This window comes from Topomyia yanbarensis, chromosome 2, assembly GCF_030247195.1.
Source record: "Topomyia yanbarensis strain Yona2022 chromosome 2, ASM3024719v1, whole genome shotgun sequence".
Classification (NCBI taxonomy): domain Eukaryota; kingdom Metazoa; phylum Arthropoda; class Insecta; order Diptera; family Culicidae; genus Topomyia; species Topomyia yanbarensis.
In genome coordinates, this window is record NC_080671.1 from 142,374,442 (window position 1) to 142,400,354 (window position 25,913).

At 39.7% G+C, this 25,913-nt stretch overlaps 1 protein-coding gene and 1 non-coding gene across 4 annotated transcripts in view; one reads left to right on the top strand and one right to left on the bottom strand.

The window, feature by feature from the left end:
• LOC131681588 (inositol-pentakisphosphate 2-kinase) overlaps positions 1–25,913 on the top strand; it is a 348,483-nt gene that overhangs the window by 164,956 nt on the left and 157,614 nt on the right. The gene's annotated exons all lie outside the window — the stretch shown is intronic.
• On the bottom strand, positions 10,095–10,213 carry LOC131686353 (5S ribosomal RNA). The gene has a single exon (XR_009305033.1). It is a non-coding gene; the product is annotated as a 5S ribosomal RNA (ribosomal RNA).

Here is a 25,913-nt window from a genome sequence, read left to right on the forward strand (position 1 = left end):
TTTCGCACGAAATTACGCACAATTTTCCAGTCGAAATAATCCTAATTTACATTATAATCGTGACCTATAGTGTCTCCAAACGGCTGACCTATCGTGCCTCCAAGTGTATGTTTCATATAATGTCCGTATTTTTTCAAAAACAGAAATATCGAAAAACTCGTGTTGCATTAACTTTTACGTAAGAAAAAACTCACTTGACATATTTTGACATTGACTAAATGTACTGTACTGAGAACAAAATATAATGCGATTTCGCAGAACAACACACAAAAATATGATCGACGCCGTAATCAATGCAACTGATCCACAGTAACAGCCGAAATGACAGTCGTCAGTGATGTTCTCTACCGTGTATCTAATTCACGCAACATGAGTAACCTCTGCAATAACATAGCAAAGGAACCCTTTCCCTATTGAACCCCCATACCTATTTGACCCTACTCATTTTTCCTTGATCAAATGAACTAAAAATATAGGGGAACCCGGGGCTATTCGGACCTACTTAAGCAAATCGCGTGAAAAAAATTACCGGTCAAAGGTCCTAATTGTTAGTTTGAAACCTCAGCTACATTTGGTGCCATAAAAGGTTCATTTACACCACTCAATGGTAGCGCTAGGCGACGATTTGCAAACCTCTACGTTTTTCGGCCTACGGGCCTCTGAGCCCCTTGCCTTTTTGAGGGTTAAATAAAATATCTGAAGGCGTTATTTAGTAGAAAATCTTATTATTTTTCTATTGGAACTGAAGGATAAAAATGGAAAGTACAATTTGTGAGATAAAAGAGTTTGTAGACACTGACGCGATTCATAACAAATATTGATTAAGTCACTAACACTTAAGATTTGTTCGTATGCGTGAATGGATTTTTTCACCAAATTCGAGCTTCTATTACCTGTCAAACGATTAACAAAACGCTCTGCGTAAGGAGATTATTCGTTTGTAAACCGCCATACTCCAAAAAGTATATGGTATACGCCCTTGAAACATCGCCAAGCCATTCAAAACTATGGCTAATGAGATGAATCAAATTTACGGAAAGCAGGTCCTCCAAGTGTGCGGCATTGTCACACTGTCTTATGTATATGCTGGCTGTGTTCCACGACCAACTGCCATTGTTCGCCTTTCCAAATCCATGACGGTCTACGACGTCGCGCTTTGTTCCAGCCACAGACCCGCGATCGGCGCTGCTACACATAATTATTTCGTTCGTCTCGCAAACAAGCAAATTAGCCTCAAAATTGAGCATCAAACTGTCTGTGTCATTTGTCCCGCTTTGCGAGAGTGTTTCATTCGATCGTTGCCATTTTCTACCTTCAAATGCGGACTGATATTGTGCGAAGTCCCAGAGCGATCGGGTCGCGGAGCCGACGCGACGCGAGCAAGCGAGAAACGAGCAGCGAATAGAAATCAGACGACGCTCGTGATCTGCATCTGTGCGAAAGACGAAGCGAAAACCAGGCAGGGGCGGATGAGGTTGTTTTGTTCGCTTTTTCGACTGCCGCTGGACGGATGGACAACAAAGCAAAAGCTGGCTCGGTTGTAGCTCAGGGGGTCTATTTCGCTATTAGGCACACGTAGGCTTTGAGTAAGTGGATAATTATGAGGCAGTTGGCAAGATGTATAACCTTCGCCGATTTGTACACAGATCTACAAAAGAGAAAGGATTGTGCGGAATCGGTTACAGGGATTGCGGTGAAGGGCTAACGAAAGAAAGGTTTTTGCTCGTAAAACTTTGATGGATGACAATCTAAATGCGCGAAGGTGTTTATGTGACCGCGCCGCTGGGAATCGCATCCCAGGGCAAGCAAGGAAAAAGTCGTGAGTACTGCTACTTTGCTACATGGAAACACACCTTTTGAACCACGGTAATACAACCGTCCATCAATCGCGTACCGTCGTGGGGCAAAAGGCCACCATATGGAAAAGGCTTCAGCGGGTGAGATCTAGAACACCCTCGATCGGTCCGGCGGTGTGGAACTGGTCGTGCAGTTTCACCCTACTTTCAACAGGCTCCGTGCCTCGGCCTACGCTGTTTGGCCCGAACAAAGAAGGTTAACATAGCGGACCGGTTCATCGTGCAAACCAAGCCTACGGGTGCGGGAGAGAGAGAGAAAAAGCATACACATCGTGGCAGAGACTCATTATCGTTTGTTAACCATCGTCATCGCGGCGAGCAGTGAAGAACTGCAACCTCGAGAGTCGGCTCTTATGTCGATCCAGTTGAATGTAGCTGGCCCCGAAAGTCTCCAACAGCGACGCGGATGGGCGCGTTGCTCTACCAAACTGAACAGAGATGTAGAAACAAAGAATTGTGTATTAAACACATGATCGTTTCGCGTTCGTGAATGAAGCATTCAGATTGTATAAATTGTAACAAATTTTAAATATTAGCTAGGTAGAAAATCGTCAATATCTCACAAATGAAATTTTGTTAATTATTCACTTATTGCTTTTTTATTCGCAAAGCGTGAACATTAGACCAGCAACTCTTTTGAACTTTTTTCAGAACACCGCTAAATCAAGTGGTAATTGGCTCTACATACCATATGCCAAATATGAGTTTTTCCCGCAATCTCTCCGCTGAACTTCTTTTGCTTTAAACAGCCAGGCATTCCTCGCGTGTATTTGCTGTAGCATACGTAGATTTCAATCTATCAATATATTCAATACACTCTAAACTACTTCTGCCGAAATTTTTAAGAGAAAATACCCAACGGATTATATTCTACAGCGTTTTTCCGTGATGCAATTTGATGTAATAATGTTTCTCTCAAAATTGCGTTTGTCAAATTGTTGAACACGGGGACGGGCATAGCGTAGCTGGTAAATCGATTGCCTTGTACGCAGCTCACCTGGATTCGATTCCCAATCCCGCACACAGGGTTAGAGATTTTTCCAAAGAGATTTTTCTAACCCGAAAAGAGGCGAATGACCTAAAGGTTAAAACCTCTATAATCAAAATAAAAAGAAAATTTGGCGAACTTGTTAACTCAACAACTAATCAACGAATTGACTAGATTCTTTTTATGAGCACGAACAATTTGTGTAGATTGTCGATGAACCACAGAAAGCTAAATAAAACTGTTTTTCTCCTTTTTATTTTAAAGAAAAGTGAGCCAATTTAACCCTTAAAGGCGCAAACCGATTTTTTTCGAATTTTCTGAAAATTATCTCACAGCTTTAGTACGTTGCTATGATAATTTTGAGAAGATTTTCGAAATGTTGTTTTAAAACAACATTGCGCATTTAAGGATTAACAGTAAAATATGAGATTTTTCGGTTTTCATGAATCCATTTTTTCATTTTCGAAATTTTTATATTTTATTGGTTCATCGAGTAACTACACGTCTAAGCTTTATAAATCGTATTGAATTTCATGTGTCAGACAATTTTATCAAGAGTTACCGTGTTCGCCGCGGCGCTCCTCAACGTGAAAGTGGTTGAACGTCTACTCTTGGAACGCTCGTATGTGAGGCTCTGCGTGACTGAAAATATTTTTTTCGTGCGCAATGAATTTATAAATAAATCTTAACATTTCACTTAACATAACACATTACATTGTTACCTTGCCTTCAAAATCGTGAAACAAAATAACGTCCGGTGTGAGCACTTTACACTAGACGCCCCCATAACTCTACAAACTCTGTTTTAACTCTTACACAGAAAGTCACAGCAACTTGACCTTGCTCAAGTTGTGTCTTTTGTCATAAGAATTATGCGTGTGGATATTGTTTTCGCCATAAATAAGAAACAGTCGACTCCAGTTCAAAGATAAATAAGAAATCAAGTTAGAAGCAAAAAATTGAATTTAACTCCTTCGTGTCCATGTTGTTTCTAAACACCAACGTTTTTAAACAACTAGAACTTTTATTCACAAAAAAACAATTAAGACTAATAGCTGTTACTATTACTTATTATTTGAGCATCAACATTTGCAAGTATTATCCGTAAAACTATTGTAGCTATTGTAATTATTATGGTTGGATTTCTATGGAGCAGTGCTGCCAGATACTTTAAGTTGACGGAGAAAAATTTAAATTTTGATATATCTTCGTTGTCTTGAAATATTATTGAAAGCTGATAAAACCTATTATTTTTGACTGTTTTCGATTATTTTTCTAAAGCATTTAATCTACTGTACAATTTCTAGAAGAATGGTCTCAGAAGGTAAAAAAATAGAATTATTTAGCACTGCACGAAAGTCACCTATCTTGAAGAAAACAAGTTTCGTGTTTCTTGATCCCAACAATTTCAAGGAAGAATAATTTAGGAACTCTATATGTATCTGAAAAAAGTTGTCCATGAGTGGGTTAAGAGAGGCGTAGGAATAGCGCAGTTCATAAATCGATAGCCTTCTACGTAGCTCACCTGGGTTCGATTCCTAATCCCGCACATAGGGTTAGAGATTACTCTAAAGAGATCTTTCTAACTCGAGAAGGTTAAAACATCAAAAATTGTAATAATAACAAAAAGAAAATAAATAAGGACTTCGCTATAGAAATCGTCCAATAAATCCATAACTGTGAATGGATGCCCCTTTCTTATACGTACATACATTGTAGAGTATGTCAATTCCCAAATAGTTTTGGTCATAATAAATTAAGTTCCTTAAAATCATGTTTTCAGTAATTGAAAGGAAGGGCAATTGTAAATGTGAAAAACCTGTTTTAATCCACCTAACGGAGCAATTGTGCCTTTCTCATTTCTTTAAACTATGACTCCATGACCGATTATGTTCAATACAATTGTGGAAATGTCTATTACATTCTTAACCCTAGAACGTTGCACTTGCGTTTTCCACCCTAGAATGTTGCACTGGGGTATAAATGTACCCCACGCGTTTGATCACATTTTTCGCAGGTAAAAATGCAAACAAAAGAAATGTATAATACATCACTTTCTTCGTTTTTAAATTTCGAAAACAGCTGCGTAAGTGAAAGTAAGGACTTTATTGAATCAATGATACATAAATTGGTTTGAACAAAATAAAAAGTGAAAAAATCGCTTACCATAATTTTGCAAATTTTGAACCGATTTGAAAAAAATCAAAATATTCTAAAAGTTCAAAGAATGGTCTTGAAATGGTAAAAAATAGAATTTCGATATTTTTGAATTATGCAATTATTTTGAAGAGTGAAAGTTTAAAAATCGTGTTTTGGAAAATACCACGAAATGGGGTGGAAATTGAAATGAAAAAATATTTCTGACCAGTTATACCAGTAATACCAGTAATACATTGGTAACACGCAACATTACTGTTACTGCAGTTACTGTGCGCAAATTATACTTTCGAACCATTGCTTTGAAAAACTATAAAATATAAACAATAAAACAATAAAAATCAGCAAAAATGAGAACAATTTTTTGATCTGCTTCAAAATTAAATTAAATAAATGATTAAAAACGATCATATAATACTAGTTGTTATTTACGCAATAAAACAACCAGTATTTAAACTGGTATTGTCACGAATCACATTTCCACTGACAGCACGAAATCTGACGAAACACCAACGGCAACCGTACACTGGGGTACAAATGTACCCCACGCCAACTTTGACACCTGCTTCCACAAAGGCTATAAGCAAACCACCTTTTTCTACTGTTACTAGGAACTCTAAATTGTATTATGGTGAGGGTCCCAGGTCGGTAAATGCCGAATTCTCGTTTTCACACGGCTCCAAAGAAGGCGTGGGGTACATTTGTACCCCAGTGCAACGTTCTAGGGTTAATACACTTTGCACCTACACACGCTCGCCGGACCTGATGTCCTCCTTACTTCCCTAGCTACGCTCCTGTAAAATCCATAAATACTATGTCAGTCGAAAGAAAATTAGGTTAACGATTTTCAGAGTGATTGCATAACCTTTCTATATGAGAAAAGCAAAGGCAAAAATTTGTCAAAATACAGAAAAGTCAATCTTGGTCGACTTTTTTTTGAGATTTCATCAAATTTCGACGTTTCATGCATTTTAAAGACATTTGGCATCAAACATATAAATTCGATTTTTAAACTCCGTAACTCCGGAAACGGATTCAAATCGACATAAAATTCAATATCAGCCAAATAAATTTTCGACATTCCACAATATCTAGTCGTTTCATTCATTTTGGAGATATTTGGCATCGAAAGTACGATGCTTCGATTTCTGAAACTTCATGTAGTCCCCTTAAGAAAAAAAATTGTTCCGGCTTATGTGGGAATTTCATATGTGACCGGAGGGTTCGATCTATATTTCCGGAACCATATAACCGAACCGTACAAAATTTTATAGACATGTATGGCGATTATATACCTTTCATTTGGGACTAAGTTGTGAAGATCTTCCCAACCATCCCCGATAAACTGATGTGAGTTTGTTAATTTTTATAGGTGGCGATTCTTCCGGGGCACTTCCGGAACTGTGTATGATGGTCAATGCGGTCGACGAGACTTCGGTTGGCCGTCAGTGACCTAGAACGGCCAATGCAAGTTGTTTGACACAAAGATATATTCATTTTAGCGAAAGTTTTACCTCTTGGCCTTCATCGAGGTATCATTTTGAGTCAGAATTTTCTATGTGACCGCATGCCACAACCCGCAACACCGGAAGCGTAAGTCGGATCAGAATTAAATTTAATTGCAGTTTACGGGGTAGTAAAAGCTTTCATTTAAGTTTGGTTTAATCGGTCTAGCCATCTCCGAAAAACCGATGTAATTATTATTCTTGGATACTTCCGCCTGGGCTTCCGGATCCGTCGATGGTGGTCAATATGGCCAAAGAGGCTTTGAATGACTGTTAGTGGCATAGAACTACAAATCCCAGCAGTTGTGGTCATATTTTTGAAAAAAAAATCACTTTTATACATTAATCGCAGTATCCGTTGAAATCGGGATTTTCTGCGTGATCGTACTCATCATCCTGTAATTCAGGAACTAGAAGTCCAATCCACACAAAATTCAATAGCAGCCGATGGCAACGTTGTACCTTTCATATAAACAAAGATTTTCTATGTAACCGTACTCCTCAACTCGTAACTCCGGAACCGGAAATCAGAAATAAATGAAATTCAATGGCAGCCGATGGGAGCCTTGTATTTTCCATTCGTGACTAAGTTTGTGAAAATCGGTTTAGCCATCTCCGAGAAGACGATGTGGACATTTTGTTAATATATCCGCACATACACACACATGCATACACACAGGAATCAGGAATCAGTAGCGTTTGGCTCAAATGGCACGTTCCCCATGTTGATCGGAGATTTGTGCCTTGCCAAGAATCGTCTTTTCATCATTTTCCGGATGGGAAGGATTGGGGAAGTGGTAAGGTTAGGGGTAAGGAAAACAACGACACAGAACAATTAAAACAGAGCATTCTGCACCCCCGGAGTGATGCTGAATGATCTGCAGGTGCTACAACAGCAGGAATAAAACTTCCAACACCCCGGAGGGATTTAGAACCTCTACTCAAACAGTGAGCGGATATATCAACACCCCCGAGGGGATATTGAGATAACAGAACGACAACACCCCCGAAGAGATATTGTCATTCAAATACGGCTAAAAAACTATAGCTCTTTACCACACTGGGTTAGGAACAAAAGCATATCCTTAAATTTCAGCTCTCTGTACATAGGTTCATCTATGTATGGAGAACCAAAAAAACCGGATGCGCAATTGCATTAACACAGGGCAATTGCATATCAAATGATATGATGTTCCGTAATCGGATTCACAAAGATCACATGAATAATACTCAGCGCGCTGAATAGTAGCCATGTGATAATTGAGTTTGCAATGTCCAGTCAGTGCCCTGACCAGAATACTGCAGTTGTGCTTGGAAAAATGCAACAAATTTCTTGACATTTTCGGACTCACATCCGGCAGAAAAGCCTTTGTTTGAACGCAAGTTTGCAAGCTACGCCAATGGTTGGCATGTTCGAATGCAGCCCAAGAGCGAATCTTGTGCTTTATCCAACTTATTGACAGTGGTAGAACTGGTTCTGGACCAACGAAATCAGTCGCAGCGCCAGCTCTAGCCAATTCGTCCGCCCATTCATTTCCAGTAATACCGGAATGACCGGGTACCCATAGAAGGTAGATGGCATTTGAAATGCTAAGTTCTTCGATTTGAGTTCGACATGCGATTACTAATTTCGATCTCGAATCTGCCGAACTAAGTGCTTTCAGGGCAGCCTGACTGTCAGAGCAAAAATAGATTCTTTTACCGCGAATTCCCTGTTGAAGTGCGGATTGTACGCCACACAGAATCGCAAAGATTTCTGCTTGGAATACGGTACAGTATCTACAAAGCGAATGAGATTGGTTTAATCTCATCTCATGACAATAGACACCAGCACCGGCTCGGCCCTCCAACAAAGAACCGTCCGTATAACGAACTACGTATTCTTGAAGTTGTCGCTCCATCCAGCCAGACAGCCATTCCTCACGAAGAGGAATTCTCACATTGAAAGTTTTAGAAGGAAAACTACATGTGTGTGTAAGGTCACTGGGAGCAAGTGTATATTCATCCCAAGTAACCATTTGGGGCCACAGTCTTGTGTGGCTAGTTACACGATCTATTGGGTTACTGTTCCAGAGCCCAGTAACCTTAAGACGGTATGCACAAGAAAGTGCTTCTTGTTTCAGAAACACATATTTATGTTCAAGAGTGCCTCGAGAGCAGCAGTAGGTGTTGTCGAGAACGCACCAGTCATCGCCATCAAGACCATTCTCTGAAGATGGTTTAACTTTGATTGGATTGTCATGACTTCTCCCTTCTGCCACCAAATAAGGCACCCGTATGCCAGTATTGGTCTAACAATTGTTGTGTAGATCCACTGAATGTACTTGGGTTTGAGTCCCCAAGATTTGCCGAAAGCCCGTCTACATTGGCCAAAGGCCATGCAAGCTTTCTTGATCCTGAAATCGATATGAGCTGTCCAATTAAGTTTTGAGTCGAGAATTACCCCAACGTACTTAACTTGATCTTCGACAATAATTTCAGAGTCAAAAAAACTGCAATGGACGAGCTCCGGTTGTAATCCTTCGTTGCGTGAAAAGCACCATTGAGGTTTTATTTGGATTAACTGATGGTCCAACATGAAGACACCACCGCTCAACAACACATAAGGCTTGTTGCATCAAATCAAAAAGTGTGTTAATGCAAATACCGGTGATCATTATATGATAATCATCGGCGAAACCATACGTCGGAAACCCAAGCTCATTTGGTTTTCTCAACAAGCTATCGGCGACAAGGTTCCATAGAAGTGGTGACAGCACACCACCTTGAGGACATCCGCAGACACTCAGTTTCCTCATCTCTACTTGTCTTAACGATGAGCACAGATGTCGGTTTCTAAGCATTGCGTGTATCCAGTTCGTGATATATGAAGGTACTCCATGATCTTGTGCTGCTTCCAAAATTTATTCGAAAGACACCTTGTCAAAATCACCTTCAATATCGAGAAACATTCCTTAACTTGAATGCTTTTGTGAAAAAGCTTTTTCAATGTTGTAGACAACATTGTGTAACAGGGTGGTAGTAGACCTCCCCCGCTGATATGCATGTTGCATTGCATGCAGCGGTGCTCGCCCAAGCTACCATCCCGAATGTAGTGGTCGATTAAACGTTCCACTGATTTGAGAAGGAAGGAGGTCAGACTGATCGGTCTAAAGCTCTTTGCCTCCTCATAAGTGACGCGGCCACCTTTGGGAATGAATTTGACAGTTATTTCCATAACTGACATACTTCAACCCGCCGGATGCCACGCGGCCTCTAGGCTGGTTTTGTCCGGAGAACGATAATAGAGTTATCAACCTCCTAGTGGACCACAGCCAGTTACTGGGGAGTTCGCCCGGCTTTTCCCAGGCTCCGTTCGCCATTGAGAATATTTTAAACCCCCTCAACAATTTTACCCATAGCACGGGTCGCATGACACTATGGAATTGGGGTTCCCTGCTTGGTGTTACCACCGGAACAGGCAGTCCGTAGTGTAATTCTTAGCCGGTTGAAACAACCACTACCGACACCACACGGCTTATCTAGGCTGTTCGGAGAAAGAAGCTGACATTGATGGACAGCTCCCATAGACAGCCACCAAAAAAAAAAAGCCAACGACACGCGACGTTCCCAAGCGGTCACCCATCCAAGTACTAATCGCGCCCGATGTTGCTTAACTTCGGTGATCGGACGAGAACCGGTGTTTTCAACATGGTATGGTCGTTGATTATCCGTCGATGGTGGTCAATATGGCCAAAGAGACTTTGAATGACTGTTAGTGACATAGAACTACAAATCCAAGCAGTTGTGGTCATATTTTTGAAAAAATAATCACTTTTATACATTAATCGCAGTATCCGTTGAAATCGGGATTTTCTGCGTGATCGTACTCATCATCCTGTAATTCAGGAACTAGAAGTCCAATCCACACAAAATTCAATAGCAGCCGATGGCAACGTTATACCTTTCATTTAAACAAAGATTTTCTATGCAACCGTACTCCTCAACTCGTAACTCCGGAACCGGAAATCAGAAATAAATGAAATTCAATGGCAGCCGATGGGAGCCTTGTATTTTCCATTCGTGACTAAGTTTGTGAAAATCGGTTCAACCATCTCCGAGAAGACGATGTGGACATTTTGTTAATATATCCGCACATATACACACATGCATACACACAGACATTTTCCGATCTCGACGAACTGATTCGAATGGTATATAACACTCGGCCCTCCGGGCCTCCGTTAGAAAGTCGGTTTTTGGAGCAATTGCATAACCTTTCTATATGGGAAAGGCAACAAGAGTGGTAAGATGCGTGACGCTTCGAAGATGATGAAATGGGGACTGACCGCCGAGGATGACCTGCAGATCGTTCAAACTTTAATGCGAGGAATAGAAAGTTATAATATGTAGTTTGCTTATTATGCTAAAATTAGAAGTAAATTTAACTTAGCGCCTTGAGAGTATTTAAATTATTTTATCCCGCGCGTTGTTTATTATTGATTTACGCATTTTTTAATTTATTGCTATTTTCAAGCTCCATACAAAATTTTAATATTAGAAGATTCTCACCGCCCTAATAATACCAAGACTCTACTACGGTGTGCTTGGGATACATATTTTTCAACCACTCTGTTGGTGTGCCCCGCAGTTTTTTGGTCCTCAAGATTCCCATTGCTGCGGGTGATGAGATGTGCAGCAGTAGCGCCATCAATGGTTCTTGTGTTCCGTAATCCCTTCTTCTTGGTATCGCAGTCCCAGCCGTCTGCATTTCGTTATATACAGACGAAGCATATGTTTTATGCTGGCTTGTTGTATTTGTCCTCTTAATAGTAGCGTAGCCGACAGGATGTTAATGGTGGCTGTTTTTTTGTCTGAGAAAGTCGGCTTTTTACATAGAGTTAAGAACTTTTATCTTGAGTGCACTCCATGCTGCAGTTCAGTCCCATTTGACAGAAGGTTCAACCGTAGTCAGTTAACATGCTGTCCATGGTTTGCAGATAGTTGCATTTCAACATGTTTAGTTACTAGATATTTTCGATGCGAAGATGGGGTAAAACGCACCCCCGGGGCAAAATGCACCCCTTGCTTATATCGAAAACAGCTGAAAATTTCTAGAAAACGGTAACACCAGTCGGAAGTCAGCCATAGTAAACATACTTTGCCAAAGTTTGATAACCGTACATCAATAGCAGCTCGAGAAATAAATAAAAAAAACAATAACGTGCTCTTCTCATGTAATTATTGTAGCTCGTACAACACGGATTTTCCGCTCTTATAAATACTGTTTTACTATTATATTTGAGCATTCCAGTTCTATTTATACCGCTGTTCATTATTCTGTCGCACTACACATGAAAAAGCTACAAAATAATTCATTTTTTGCTAAATTTATATCTTAGCTCCATCGGAGGCAAAATGCCCTCTTCTCTGTTTTTTCTGATTTTTAATCGAAAGCAGAAAAATCGTTCTGAAAACCTACCAATTGCTTAACCTAAGGCTATTTAATGGCACGCTTTTGTGAAATCTCGTCAGAAAACAAAACTACTTGCTTGTTCGCCGAGTATTATGCCCCGTTGTTGTGGTGCATTTTGCCCCCGCACAGGAGCGTTTTGCCCCGCTTATTTTTCAAAAGGTGATTTTTATTGATTTTGAAGAATTGAATTATTTTCATGTTTTTGAATATTTTGCAAAGCGTTATGATTTTGATTACAGAGGAAAATGTTGGCTAAACGATATCATTAATAAAATTCTCCCAATTGATGTTCTATAGCTTAGTTATGAGCATATTTCCTTAGGGGGTGCGTTTTACCCCATCTTCCCCTACTCGCCCTTCATGACGTTTTTAAAAAGTGCACATTTCTTTAGTAGTCCAACTATTATGCATTATTCGTTGACTGATGCGATATAATACGCACTAGTTGCAACGATATACGCAAGGAATACAACAGGAGAAAGAAACGATTGTCACACGTAGGGGTTTTGATTTTTAACTGCACCGAGAATACAATAACCAGCACAACGAAAATCCGCTTTAGGTCTTTTTAATAAACTAACTTTTTCCATTTGGGTAACGACTTTTCCGAACTGAGCCACGTGTCCATTAGGCCAAAAGTCAACTTTCAAAGTTGTTTCGCGACATTCGTCGAATGGTACATTGTTCAAGACATGCTATTATCTCGCTTCGTTTGCATTGTACGGCGCCTAAAAGGTCGTCAAGTGCAGTGCAAGTTTTTTTCTGCCATTTGTGCTGTGCAATGCTTTTCAGTAGAAACAGCTTTTATTTAGGAGAAGCGTTATATGTACCATAAAACGAACTGGATCGCTACTGCTAAATGACCCAGTTCATGGCAGCAAACAGTGTTGGGATGACATTCGTGGTGAACGATCAACTCGGAACAATCTTGCCTTTGCGTTATTGTAATTAAATATTTTGATAAGACTGAACGAGCAGACTCGTTCGATGTCTTAAAACAATATTGAGTTGAGTTCAATTGGATAAAGCGTGTGTGAGTGGGCGAACTCACTCTGTATCTGTCAGCCTGTCCGAAACCGAATCCGTCTAGTGTTTTCGGTTTGGCGTTTTGTTTACCGTCTGGAGTCGCTTTGTTTTTATAAAGCTTTAATTGAGCAAGTCAATTGACAGAACGAGTTTCTCCACTTATGGGACTTGACCGGTTTGCTCCGTTGCGAATGGTTCGGTGTTGGCCCTGTGGCTATGGTCCGAGTATGGGGGGGACACGTTTTGGATGGAGCAGAGTAATAATTTGAGTATAAAAATAAATTTACGACCGGGCAATGAAGAGATGAGTGTCCACTGTCCACGTTCGGCCCTAATGGTTAGTCACTTATGGCGATTGAAAACCACACGCACACGACGCGACTCAACAAATCTCAAACTGCCGAAGCAGCGCCTACGCGCGAATGGTGCGTACGTGCGTGTGTGTAGTGTTTTTTTTTTACTTACTTAACTACTCAACAGCTACTCTTTGACGAGTGCTCGGGGACATACGGAGCACAAAGCATATCTGCTTTGAGTTATCACGTCGGTCGCTACCCATTGCTAATCGGTCAGCTTGGTTTCAGTGTTTGAATGTTTAGAAATTACAAACAACATCCGATTAGGTCCGTTACACTTTTACGAAATCGTACATCAATACGCAATAAGTTTTTTGTTTGATTTTAGTATGTATGTTTTTTAAAATTCAGCTTCGGATCGATTATTAGCTGTACTATATTTGTTAGCGAAATAATTTTTTTTTAATTTATGGGATCTCATCTATAACACAATTTTAACGGCAATCAATTTTGTATGATAAAGTTGACACACAAACAACAGTCTGCTTTGGGCGATCGCGTATATAGATATAAAATTTATAAAAAAATAGCTCTTATCAACCGCCATTATCGATTGTGATTCGGCGGGTGGATGACCGATAAATTGAAAAAAGTAATGTGAACGAACAATAATATTTGTTATTTGTGCTTTGGTTTCTTTTTAGCTGAAAATGTAAGGATCTTAAGATGGTATGGGTGAAGCGTCACTTATCTATCCTAGCTTTCATGGCTTTCGAAATTCGAACGAAACACTTACTGCGTATTATAATCTGCAAACTGCACCTGCAGCCCCCTTTGGTATTGACAGATATGGATGAAAAAAAGGCCAGATATGCAGCTACAACTGCAGTCGTTAATTTTAGATTTTGCTGCAGTCGTTGCAGGGAATGACGTCGGAGTGAATGTACGACGCAGATGTAAACTTCGATTTATTTTGATTGTATAGCAATCGCTGAGAAAAGGCGATTTATTTTGACTGCATATATGTATAGCAAAGCTCCACCACAATACTTCATCACTGACGGTGCATTAAAGCCCCGGTTAGAAAATCTATTCATGGATTGTATTGAGCTAGGTGATGTTACCTCAGCAGCTTAAGTCAAATTAGGTTTAAGGTTTAAGGACCCCCTCTACTCTCGAAGCTTGAAATTGAGCCGTTTTGGGCAAATTGCAAAGTATCGACTAAGTATGTTTTAAATTTGTATTTTCTTTTTTCAAGCTGCTGGCTTTGAGTTTTAAACTCAATTTTGAAGACCAAAAAAACGATCTATTGTTGTTGAAACTGCTGCCGAATAAGACTTTTCTTAAAAATATTGGTCCGATTTTTATAATTTTTGTTAATTAAGCAGTAAAAATACTGCGGGGTTATCCTGAGCACTATTTGCAAAATTTTATTTTGTTCCATTTTTATAGTCTTGAACATGTCAAAAAATCACGCAAAAATCAAAAAAAAAAAATTGACAAATCCTTGTATAAACCTGTATTAGAAACAATTAGTGGTATGTTTACTGAATAATTTAAAGAAATACTGAAATCGGGCCAATACGTTTAGTAAAAGTCTTACTCGGAAGGAGTTTCATCATCAATGTAATCAATGACGCTTTAAGGTCGCCAATGTGCTTGCCTTTCTTGTATAGAAAGGTTAGGCAATCACTCTGCAAACCGACGTTTTAACCGAGGCCGCGTATGTGTGTGCGTGTATGTATGCATCTGACCAACAAATGCACATCTGCTACTCGGAGATTTTATCAAACTTAGTCGCAAATGAGAGGTATGTACAGCGTTCCCATAGGTTACTATTGAATTTCATTTAATTCTAACTTCCGGTTCCGGAGTTATGGGTTAAAGAGTGTGAAATGAAATTCTCATATAAATCGGAATCAGCATGGTATATAAGAGATGCAAAACTTCATAAAACGTGTTCTAAGTTGTTTGGACTTATACTTTCAGCTCACTGATGCCCAATCAAACCAACGTTGACCACTGTGGACACTTTCGGCTGAACCGGAAGCTTCGGGAAAGTGGCAAAGTTCCTAAATTGAATTTACATCTGCTTCTTAGAAATGTCTGATTCGATTTTCTCAAATTTAGCCTCAAATGAAAGGCACAGGTGGCCATTGAATTTAATTCTGATCCGATATCCGGTTCCGGAGTTACTGATTGAGAAGTGCGATCATACAGTAAATCCCCATAAACTGGTACCACCATGATATCTAGATAATGCAAAACTTATTAGAATGAGAGTTGCATTACTTAGATTTGCAGGCTCGTGGCCGCTTTGATCACATTGGCCACCTAGGACGGGCTAGATTCCCCCGGAGAACTTGCCAATGTTCAGAGTTAATTTCACACTTATTCCTCAGCAAATTCTTAACCGATATTCTCCATCTTTCAAATTTGAAACGGCTTCACTATTAAATTTCATCTCGATCTGACTTTCAGTTTTGCAGTTGGTTAGTACGACCACAGAAGAATTTCCCATATGCTTGTACCATCATAATAGTTTCTTTGAAAATCGTCAACCAAGCCAATTTTTTACTTAAACAGATATTCTGGATTTTAACAGGGATGTGTAGCGGGTGGTTACTCTACCACAGGTCGCACAACCCCAACAGCGCTCCCCCTTCTATCAAACCCCCTCAGCTCCCTTTCCATCGCCTCCCCCTGGCTACCAACCCATCCCACCGCTTACAGATCCATAGCTCAATCATCCCCATCGCCTTCACCCACACCAAAATAAGCCGGGGGTTTTGCCTCTGAGTTGTGGGATTTTCATTCCCCTCATAAACCCACCCCGCATGCTCAAAATAAGTGAGCAAAAAGACACCGTTGAACTTATGCTGATTGAGTTAATTAAGTATGATATATCTTTTTGGTTTTGGGTGTTTCAGTGTCGACACGTTGGTTGTCAAGCTCGTTAATGGTGAACGATTGTATATAGGTGTACTAAGAATGTAATAGACATTTCCACAATTTGATTGAACATAGCCAGCTCTGGAATCATAGTTTGGAGAAATGAGAAAGGCACAATATCACCACTAGGTGGATTAAAACAAGTTTTTTCTGGTCTTCAAAATTATAATTTAAAAGTCAAAACATGAAGCTTCAAAATAAAAAAAAAATCAAAGTCCATTAAGTAGATACTTTGCATTTTGTTCCCCAATAAAACAAACAGCTGGCCTAGCGAGTAGAGGATCCCCTTAAATGTTTTCAATAAAGTTTCATGAAATTTGATTATATTGATTGGCAAAGCTGTATCATTGTGCAACACCTCCCCAAGGTACCAACCAAGTTGGCTCGTATCTTATTCCGTTTTTGCTTGACCCGGGGCTGAGTCGGGTTCTGGGTTCAATCGCTGTCAGTTTATACATTTTGAGCCTGACTCAGTTTCGTTTCGAGCGGAACTGCATTAGTATGGATTAAGTGAGATTTAGAAATGGTCGGGTTCAGGTTTTTACATCCGAAACCCGGACCCGACCCGAACCCGCGGGTTTCGGGTCGGGTTCTATAAATTTAACCAACTCGGATTCGGGTTGGGTTCCAGGTTTTCAAATATCAAATCCTCGGGTTCGTACGGGGTTCGGGTTTTTGAAATTTCAAACTTCTGGGTTCTGGTCGGGTTAAGGTTTTTCAAATTTGGAATTTTCGGGTTCGGGTTTTGAACAAATCAAACCCAACCATTTCTTCACGGTATTTAGTAACACTGTTTACGTCTATACACAACACATATGTCATGGTCGAAATAATGTTCAAAGTGGGTTTAGGGACGAGTTCACTCTGGAAGTGCCCTGGGCTTGGCGATGAGCCCTGGTTAACCATGGAATATCCCACGCCAAGACTACCGAAGATGATAGTATATCAGTTTATCTTTGGCAGCCCTTCGCGATTATCCACGTATACGTACGCCCGCGATCTCCGTAGCATAATAACACCCCGGCGATAAAGTGAACCGGCTAGAACTTATAAATTTACAAATGCGATCTCAAAACGTGAACCTACAAACGCCCGTGTTCGCGTGATCATGGATCGGTCACATCCGGAAGTCTACCCTCGGTCCTAGCAACCTATACATGGAGTTGGACTAAAAACAACAACACGTTCCAGTGCGACATGATCGGGAACTCTAGTGATACAGGGGAAGATACTTCCTTCTAGCATCTGAACTGCACACTGAAAATTGAGTATCAGATTCACAGTTCGCGTGTGATCTATCAAGAACACATGCGGATATATAGATGGTATCACGGTTACAGAATTGAGTTTACACATGCAACAAACACGTTAACATACAAACACTTGAGCCCTTCGCGATCATCCACGCACACCTACGCTCGCGATCTCTCAAACACCTCGGTGATAAAATGAACTTTTTAACACTTTAAAATTAAAAAAATAATAAAAAATACACATATTTGATATCAAATGCTTATGTAGAAACTTGTTATTTTTATTTCTAAATAATTCACCTTTGCATCACATTCTGCAGCGCAATTATTCGTCAAGCATACATCAATTCTTTAATCCTACCCCTACCCAAACCCTGATCCTCTCCCATACTGTGTTTGTGGTCTGTATGGACCATTCAGCCATTACCCTTCCTGTCATCGGCCTTGGGCTGACTTGTGCTCTGATTGCCCCACCAAACGCTGCAAAATGAAAGTGAAATTTACTTTTCTTCGTGATACTAATGGATAACACATATAATCGTACTAAGTTTTACCACCTTTAAATCGCTAGAATTCGTCATATTTTGAATCGCTAGAATTCGTAATTTCGATTTTTTGAGTTCCTACTTTGTATATAACCCCTGAAACAAAAGTTTTATCCAATTATACGGTATTTTTTTTATTAAATATTCTGATAATCGAGTCAAACCAAATTTGAACTTAACTAATGACACGAATGTGTAGTTTGCAAAAACATATATCGATCAAAAGTCAAGCTTATCAGTTCTTTTGTGGAATCTGTGTTGGACCCAAACTTTTCAAAAAACGAACCGTTTAAATTCCTTGATGTGAAATAACTGTCGGAACAAAAAGCATTGCATAGTTTTTGCAGTTTTAGAAGACAAATTTAGCCGATTTATCCTTATATGCTCAATGAATTTGAGTTATTAAGCATCTGTTCTGTTCCATCTTTTGTTTGAGACCATTAGATGCAACCAGATTTACTCTTAGATATGCAAGCTTCAGTAATTTCATTGTTCCATCCAATTCTTTTAGTTTTAGTTTAGATTCCAAGGCAGACGATCATATGTTTACATAACGAGAGCATTGTGCACAACTCTGTCTGCGAAACTCAAACCTGCATGTGCTGAGTTTCCAATTTCAGAACTTGATACTTTAAGCGTTTGTCATACACTTGCGGGCCTTCATTCTGTTCGGTTTGTGGTTCGTCAGTCCATATCATCCTTTCATATTATCCCAGACAGGCGGCGGTCCGTTGAAACAGAAAACGTCCTATACTCGACGTACAAGACGGGCAAGATTCAACACATAAATACTGTTCGATGCACTTTAAGTTTAAATATAGTTCGGCTCAAGTAACATCTTCCGTGGTAGGCAAGGGAGACACAACACATATCGGATGAGGTACCCTCATTGCTGCTGGGCTAAGAATTTTCTTTGAAGGCTTCGTGTCAGCAACATGCAAATTTATTTCACCTTAATAATTTTGCGTTATTTTCTTTTAACTTCGAGAAGTGTCATCGGTATGGTAATCATCATCTTTCTCGCGCTGTGTTGGCATATAGCAATCAAGTAGCAGAAAAAAAAATGTCTGAAGCGAATCTGTTGGTCCAACCGACCACGGCTCAGAGCGCAGAAGTTTCATAACACCGTAAACTGCGTAGTAGGTATAGAATACTTTTTTTACTGCGTTTGCCGCATTCTTTCGTTTTTTTTTGTTCAGCGTCTTTTTCATACCTTCTTCTTTAAATTTTGAAGGTGAAAACAAGTTCATGCGATTATTAACTCCCTTGCTGTTCGCTGGTTTTTCCTTTCGACGATCGAAATTTCTTTGCCCAAAAATTCACTTTGCCAGGAAATTATTCTGGACACTGGATCGTGTTTGCCCGAAAGTGTAGAGTGACTATCATTTTGTGCGAAAATGTCTATTTTTGATTTTTAAAAACTTATTCTCAACATCATTTAGCTAGAACAAAAAAAAAAAATGTTACTGTGATTACAGTTGAGCTAAAAAAACCTATAAACTATGTACGAAATTTTTCATTGAAATATTTCGTTTCGAATGGTGCTACTGTTCAGAATGAATTTCAATCGGAATGTCTTGACATGATTTAAATCAAACTGTTTTTGTATAAAGCTGGTTGAGATTTGGCACAATCATACCGCACTATAAATTAAATCCTATATTTTTGTGTTATTTAATTCGTTTATTGCAACGACTCAATATGTCACATTAACAGTACCGTGGGTTTTAAAACTTTATAATATCCAACCATAAAAATTAAAAAAAAAAGATGGGTGGGTAATGTCAGAGACATAACCGGAGTGAAGTAGAATACACTTTAGACCGGTAAATTCTGCTCTGGAATAAGCAATTTCTATGCGATTTTGTCGACTTTAGCACATTCATAGTTTATTTGGAGTATTTTTGGAATTATCAAGTTGACAATTTGCAACATTCTTTGAAAATATTGTTGAACTTTTAGGAATGAAGACACGCAAGCGAGCGTTTGATCGTCGTCCTACTACTAGCATCAGAGAAGTAGCTGATCAGCATTTTTCGCTACATGGCCTGTAGGGGAACTGGGGGTAAGACGGACATATTAAGCATATACTGAAATATAACATAGTAAGAGCATGTTTTTGTCAGCATGTAATACTCTATGTTGTAGCTCCATATGTTGGCTTTGGAGTGCCCAGAGGAATTATATTACAAAAATCAATGAGTAGCATTTTTTAAAGAACTAGAAAACGAAGAAATATCTGCACTTTTTCCAGACTGCGGGTGAAACGGACATATGGTGGGGGTAAGACGGACATGCTGCAGAAAGGATGATCACAATGCAAAATATTAAAATTTACTGCTTCTTGCGGATGTTTAGAATGGATTGTGGTTCTTCTTAATATATATGTTCAATTCGAGGTGACAAATGACGTTTTGTGGTTCGATTTAGAGTTGAAGCAAATGATGTATTTTCTAATATCGTTTTTGCCGTTGTCATAAAGAGAGCTAGACAATCAGTTCCAATGATCAGTCACAATCACTTATACAAAACTGGAAAGTTATATATTAAACGCGTAATTGGTAACATTAGTTCCTCGATTACACACAGCCAGAGTATGGGACCTGCACAAAATCGTCTACAAGGATCTAGGAATTCCGTATTGAGCCTCGGGCATATTAACGTACATCCTGCAGTCTACTGCATGTGAGACTTCAGCTAACTTGATGGTTCTTCACGTTTGACTGCTTTAATTTCATTTCTACGGGCGAGACATTCATAAAAGGGATTAATCAAGACTGTCCGTCTTGCCCCACCAGTACACATATTTTTTAAACGTTTGTACTTATTCACGCATAAATAAACTTACCTGTTATTTTCCACGAAGGTGTCACTTAAGAGTTACTTTATCAAAATAAAGGAAAAAATCCGCGAAAGAATTGATTTTTTCATCGCTAAACCTTAAAATCGGAAACTTGAAAATTACATCCGCACGAAACTGCACTACTGATTATCAATATTTGCTTAAATTGTACACGTTTAGCAGTATTCAAGGCCTACTAAGTGTTTCATAATTCAAGGTTACCCATAATGATAGGGTACACATACAATGCAATTGAAGTTTTAATGTTATATCCCTAAAATAACCATGTGTCCGTCTTATCCCACCTGTCCGTCTTACCCACAGTTCCCTTACCAATCAAACCGCTCGTAAGTCCACCGGAGGAAAGGTTCCCCGCAAGCAGTTGGCAACAGCCCCCTGGCAACCCTATACCATCATATGGAGTTTGACAGCGACCGACATATATGGGGCGTTATAGCTATAAAGCCCCAAACAAAGAATTATGTTCGGCACTATGCTCGATATTCAAGCATTCCACACGACGTTTTGCATCTTGTGGGGTGATTTAATAATTTAATTTAATCGACATTTTGTAACTAAATACAGCTTCTAATCATTCGGTTCAAAATCAATGTTTTGCCTTTCATGGCAGTGATGCTGGCTGTACAGAGACGTCGTCCTTGACAGGAGGCTGGTTGGCAACGAAGGCAGTGTAAAAGTGCCCCAGTCACGGTTGGCGTTAAGAAGCCTCATCGCTACCGAACAGAAACAGTCGCCCTGCGAAAAATTCACAGCTATCAGAAATCGAGCGGGCCTAAATTGTGACCCAAAATAAACCACAAACCAACAAGTTGTTTTCAGGACCAGCCAATTATAAAGTATTATTATTATAAATGAAATTTTCCATTGCCTTACAACCTCCCTCCTCCTTTCCACCCGGCTTGAATAACTATCAATCTTGATGATGCTGTGCGGCGGGGGCACTAGTTTTTATTATAGTGGAAAATTTAGGTTTGCGCGTTTTTCCCAAAAGTTTTTTAGCTGTGCTGTTTTGAAGGAAGTTGTAGTTGAATTCAAAATAAAATAGTTTATTTCTATTGTCAGAGATGGACCTTCCAACGAAAACTAGTCTGGCTCGCTTGGAATCGAATTGTACGGACCAACCACTGCTTTCACAAAATCTGTTATTTTCAGTAATTGAACATTCTACACAACTAGTCACAACTATTTCCAATCAGCGCAAAAATCGAAGATTTTCATTCAATACAATAGCAGATTTTCACTTTTAGAAAAACAGGCAACATTCTGGCCGAAAATTTTGAAACGGAGCACCTATATCGAAACGTTAGAAAACGTTCGATTTTTGTAAATTGAATCATTACACTAACCTGTCTACAAATCACACAAATAACTTTTTTATTTTGTGTTATTCTACTTGAAAGCGACGGTATTGTTCACAAGTGGCTCACTTACCATCCAACGCTCTTGGCAAGCCACTTTCTGATGCTTGTAATAAAATTTCAATTCGATTCTTTGTCGATAAATTGATGGTCCTGAAAAGGGCCTTTTGTTTGGACAGTGTTCGGAATTTACTTGGAGCTGGTGTATATGGTAACAGTTTTGGTGCTATCTGAGACGGCGCGCTTGGCCAACTCTTCTGACAGCAGCAAACGGACGGCGGTTTGAATTTTGCGGGAGATGCTGCAAACGAACTGCTGCATGCTGATGCTGCAAGCGAACTGATCGTGAACAACAGCATGCTGAGTTTTTATACCTGACTACAGCACAATGTAAGCTCGTCCTTTTTTGTGTTGTCCTCAATATGTGTTCTTCGTAGCTCCACCCCTGCGTTGGTCGACCACATATTTTTGATAAAGAACAAAATTGAAATTGTGTTTCCAATACGGAGGTTATCGAACACTCAGGGTAAAAAGAGTAATGTAATACGGCACCTTGGTAAAATGTTTGAGAATTGAAACCTTTTTTGAATGCGCCTAGTAAACACGAAACTGTAAACAAACACACAAATAATAACTTTTTATTTTGTGTCATTCTACGTGAAATCTACGATATTGTTCACAAGTAGCTCACTTGCCATCGAACGCTCTTGGCAAGCTACTTTCGGATGCTTGTAATAACAAAATTTCAATTCAAGGAAAGCCTCCCCGCAAGCAGTAAGCAACGAAGGCCGTGTAAAAGTGCCCCAGTCACGGTTGGCGTTAGGAAGCCTTATCACTACTGAACAGAAACTGTCGCCCTGCGAGAAATGCACAGCTATCAGCAATCGAGCAGGCCTAAATTGTGACCCAAAATAAACCACAAACCAACAAGTTCTTTTCAGGACCAGCCAATTATATTCCAGTAAGATATAAATGAAATTTTCGTTTTCCATAGCCTTACAACCTCTTTCTTCCCGGCTTGAATTACTATCAATCTTGATGATGCTGTGCGGCGGGACACAGGCAGTTTCTATTATAGTGGAAAATTTAGGTTTGCGCGTTTTTCCCAAAAGTTTTTTAGCTGTGCTGTTTTCAAGGAAGTTGTAGTTGAATTCAAAATAAAATAGTTTTCTTCTATTGTCAGAGGTGGACCTTCCAACGAAAACTAGTCTGGCTCGCTTGGAATCGAATTGTACGGACCGACCACTGCTTTCACAAAATCCGTTATTTTCAGTAATTGTACATTCTACAGAATTAGTCACAACTATTTCCAATCAGCGCAAAAATCGAAGGTTTTCATTCAATACAACAGCAGATTTTCACGTTTGAAAAAACAGGCAGCATTCTGGCCGAAAATTTTGAAACGGAGCACCTATATCGAAACGTTAGAAAATGTTTGATTTTTGTAAATTGAACCATCAGTTTAGTGTAAAACTGTCTATAAATCACAAATAACTTTTAATTTTGTGCCATTCTCGTGAAAGCGACGGTATTGTTCACAAGTGGCTCACTTACCATCCAACGCTCTTGACAAGCTGATGCTTGTAATAACAAAACTTCAATTTCATTCTTTGTCGATAAATTGATGGCCCTGAAAAGGGCCTTTTCTTTGGGCAGTGTTCGAAATTTACTTGGAGCTGGTGTATATGGTAACAGTTTTGGTGCCATCTGAGACGGCGCGCTTGGCCAACTCTTCTGACAGCAGCAAACGGACGGCGGTTTGAATTTTGCGGGAGATGCTGCAAACGAACTGCTGCATGCTGATGCTGGAAACGAACTGAGCGTGAGCAACAGCATGCTGAGTTTTTATACCTGACTACAGCACAATGTAAGCTCGTCCTTTTTTGTGTTGTCCTCAATATGTGTTCTTCGAAGCTCCACCCCTTCGATACACATCAAAGCGGGTATATAAAGACGGGCTTTTCGCGCGGAAGGTAACAGTGTTCGCTCTATTTTTACGAACGGAGGTGGCAAAGTTAAGGGAAAGACAAAGTCCGCTCGAATCGCGCCTGTCTTCAATTTGCCGTGGGCCGAATTCACCGTCTACTATGGAAAGCAAATTATGCTGAACGTGTCCGAGAGCCCGTTCATTTAGCAGCTGTAATGGAAACCTTGCTGCTGAAGTGTTGGAATTGGTAGGAAATGCTGCCCGTGACAACAAAAATTATCCCACGCTATCTGCAGCTTCGTATCGACGAGGTGTTGAACAAACTGCTTTTCACAGTGAGCATTGCTCAGGGCGGTGTGTTGCCCAATATCCAAGCTGTACTGCTGCCCAAGAAGACCGAAAAGAAAGTATAAATTTAACGCTGAGAAAGAAATGCTCTTGTAAAAACTGTCCTTTTCAGGACGACCACATATTTTTGATAAAGAACAAATTTGAAATTGTGTTTCCAATACGGAGATTATCAAACACTCAGGGTAAAGAGAGTACTGTAATACGGAACCTTGGTAAAATGTTTGAGAATTGAAACTTTTTTTGAATGCGCCTAGTAAAAATGTTTTCCACTTCACTCCAGTTTGTTTCAGGTTATATTTGCAATTTGCGTACTGAAATAAATCATAATTTAGGGTTTAACCCAAATTGCTCTCCAGGGAGAAACAGTCCATGAAACAGAAAATGCAAACTTATTCTTTGAAATTAGTTTGGTGGCCCCGAAAAGGGCCTTTTTTACAATGATACAAGTGAGTTGTACCATACAATGTGCGTCCCTGCCGCTACAGTATAGACGTACATTCATTGAGATTTTGCACTTGGCGTGTTCAGTATAGGTCACGGCATCTCGGATGACATTTTCCTGCACACCATCAGCATTCGTAGATTAAATTGGAAATGCATTTTACATTACCACGATTTTATCACGAAGAACCTTGCGATGACGCTTGGTAGGGAACGCAAACATGATACCGCTCATTGTACCGTCCGGACGAGCATGTTGCTCGTGTGGTAAGCGAGCACCCACTGATACAAAACAAGCTCGCGTGACCTGTATATATAACATTCCCGTATGCAATGAAACGCTTACATGCTCCTTTTTGACGGCTCTGCGTGGGATATGCTGGCAAATTGCGCATTTTCCTCGCTGTTTCCGAAGGATTTTCTAAAAATCCTTGTTTTGGTTTATTTATAGTAGTCGCACTAATTCCGAAATTTAATACGAAATACGTGCACAAATTTCCGATCAGATAGTTCAAAAATATTGCGATTTCGTCCAGTAGAACGGAAGATATTCGCATTTCAAATCTGGGAAAATTTCTCAACTGAAATTTTTGAAACGGGACCCCATATTGAAACGTTAGAAGTATTCTACTTCAAAAAAGAAAATAATTTTCTAATTATCGATAAATACTGAATAAAAGATTAAAAGCACAAGTTCCTATGCCTTTTCCCCTGGGCTTGGGTGATGAGCCTAATGGGCGCGTACTCTTGCTTGGTCGATAAGAGTGGGAGATCCGAGCGAGTGCTGGTTCATTGATCTCTGAATCTCATGACTAATAATCATTCGATCGAGTGTTTTGGCGGACGGCTGATATAGATGTTTCTACTTTCAAATGGGGGAACATGCTGGTTCGGTTGTTCGGGGACTCATTTGATCTTGAGCATAGTGATCGAGTCATTC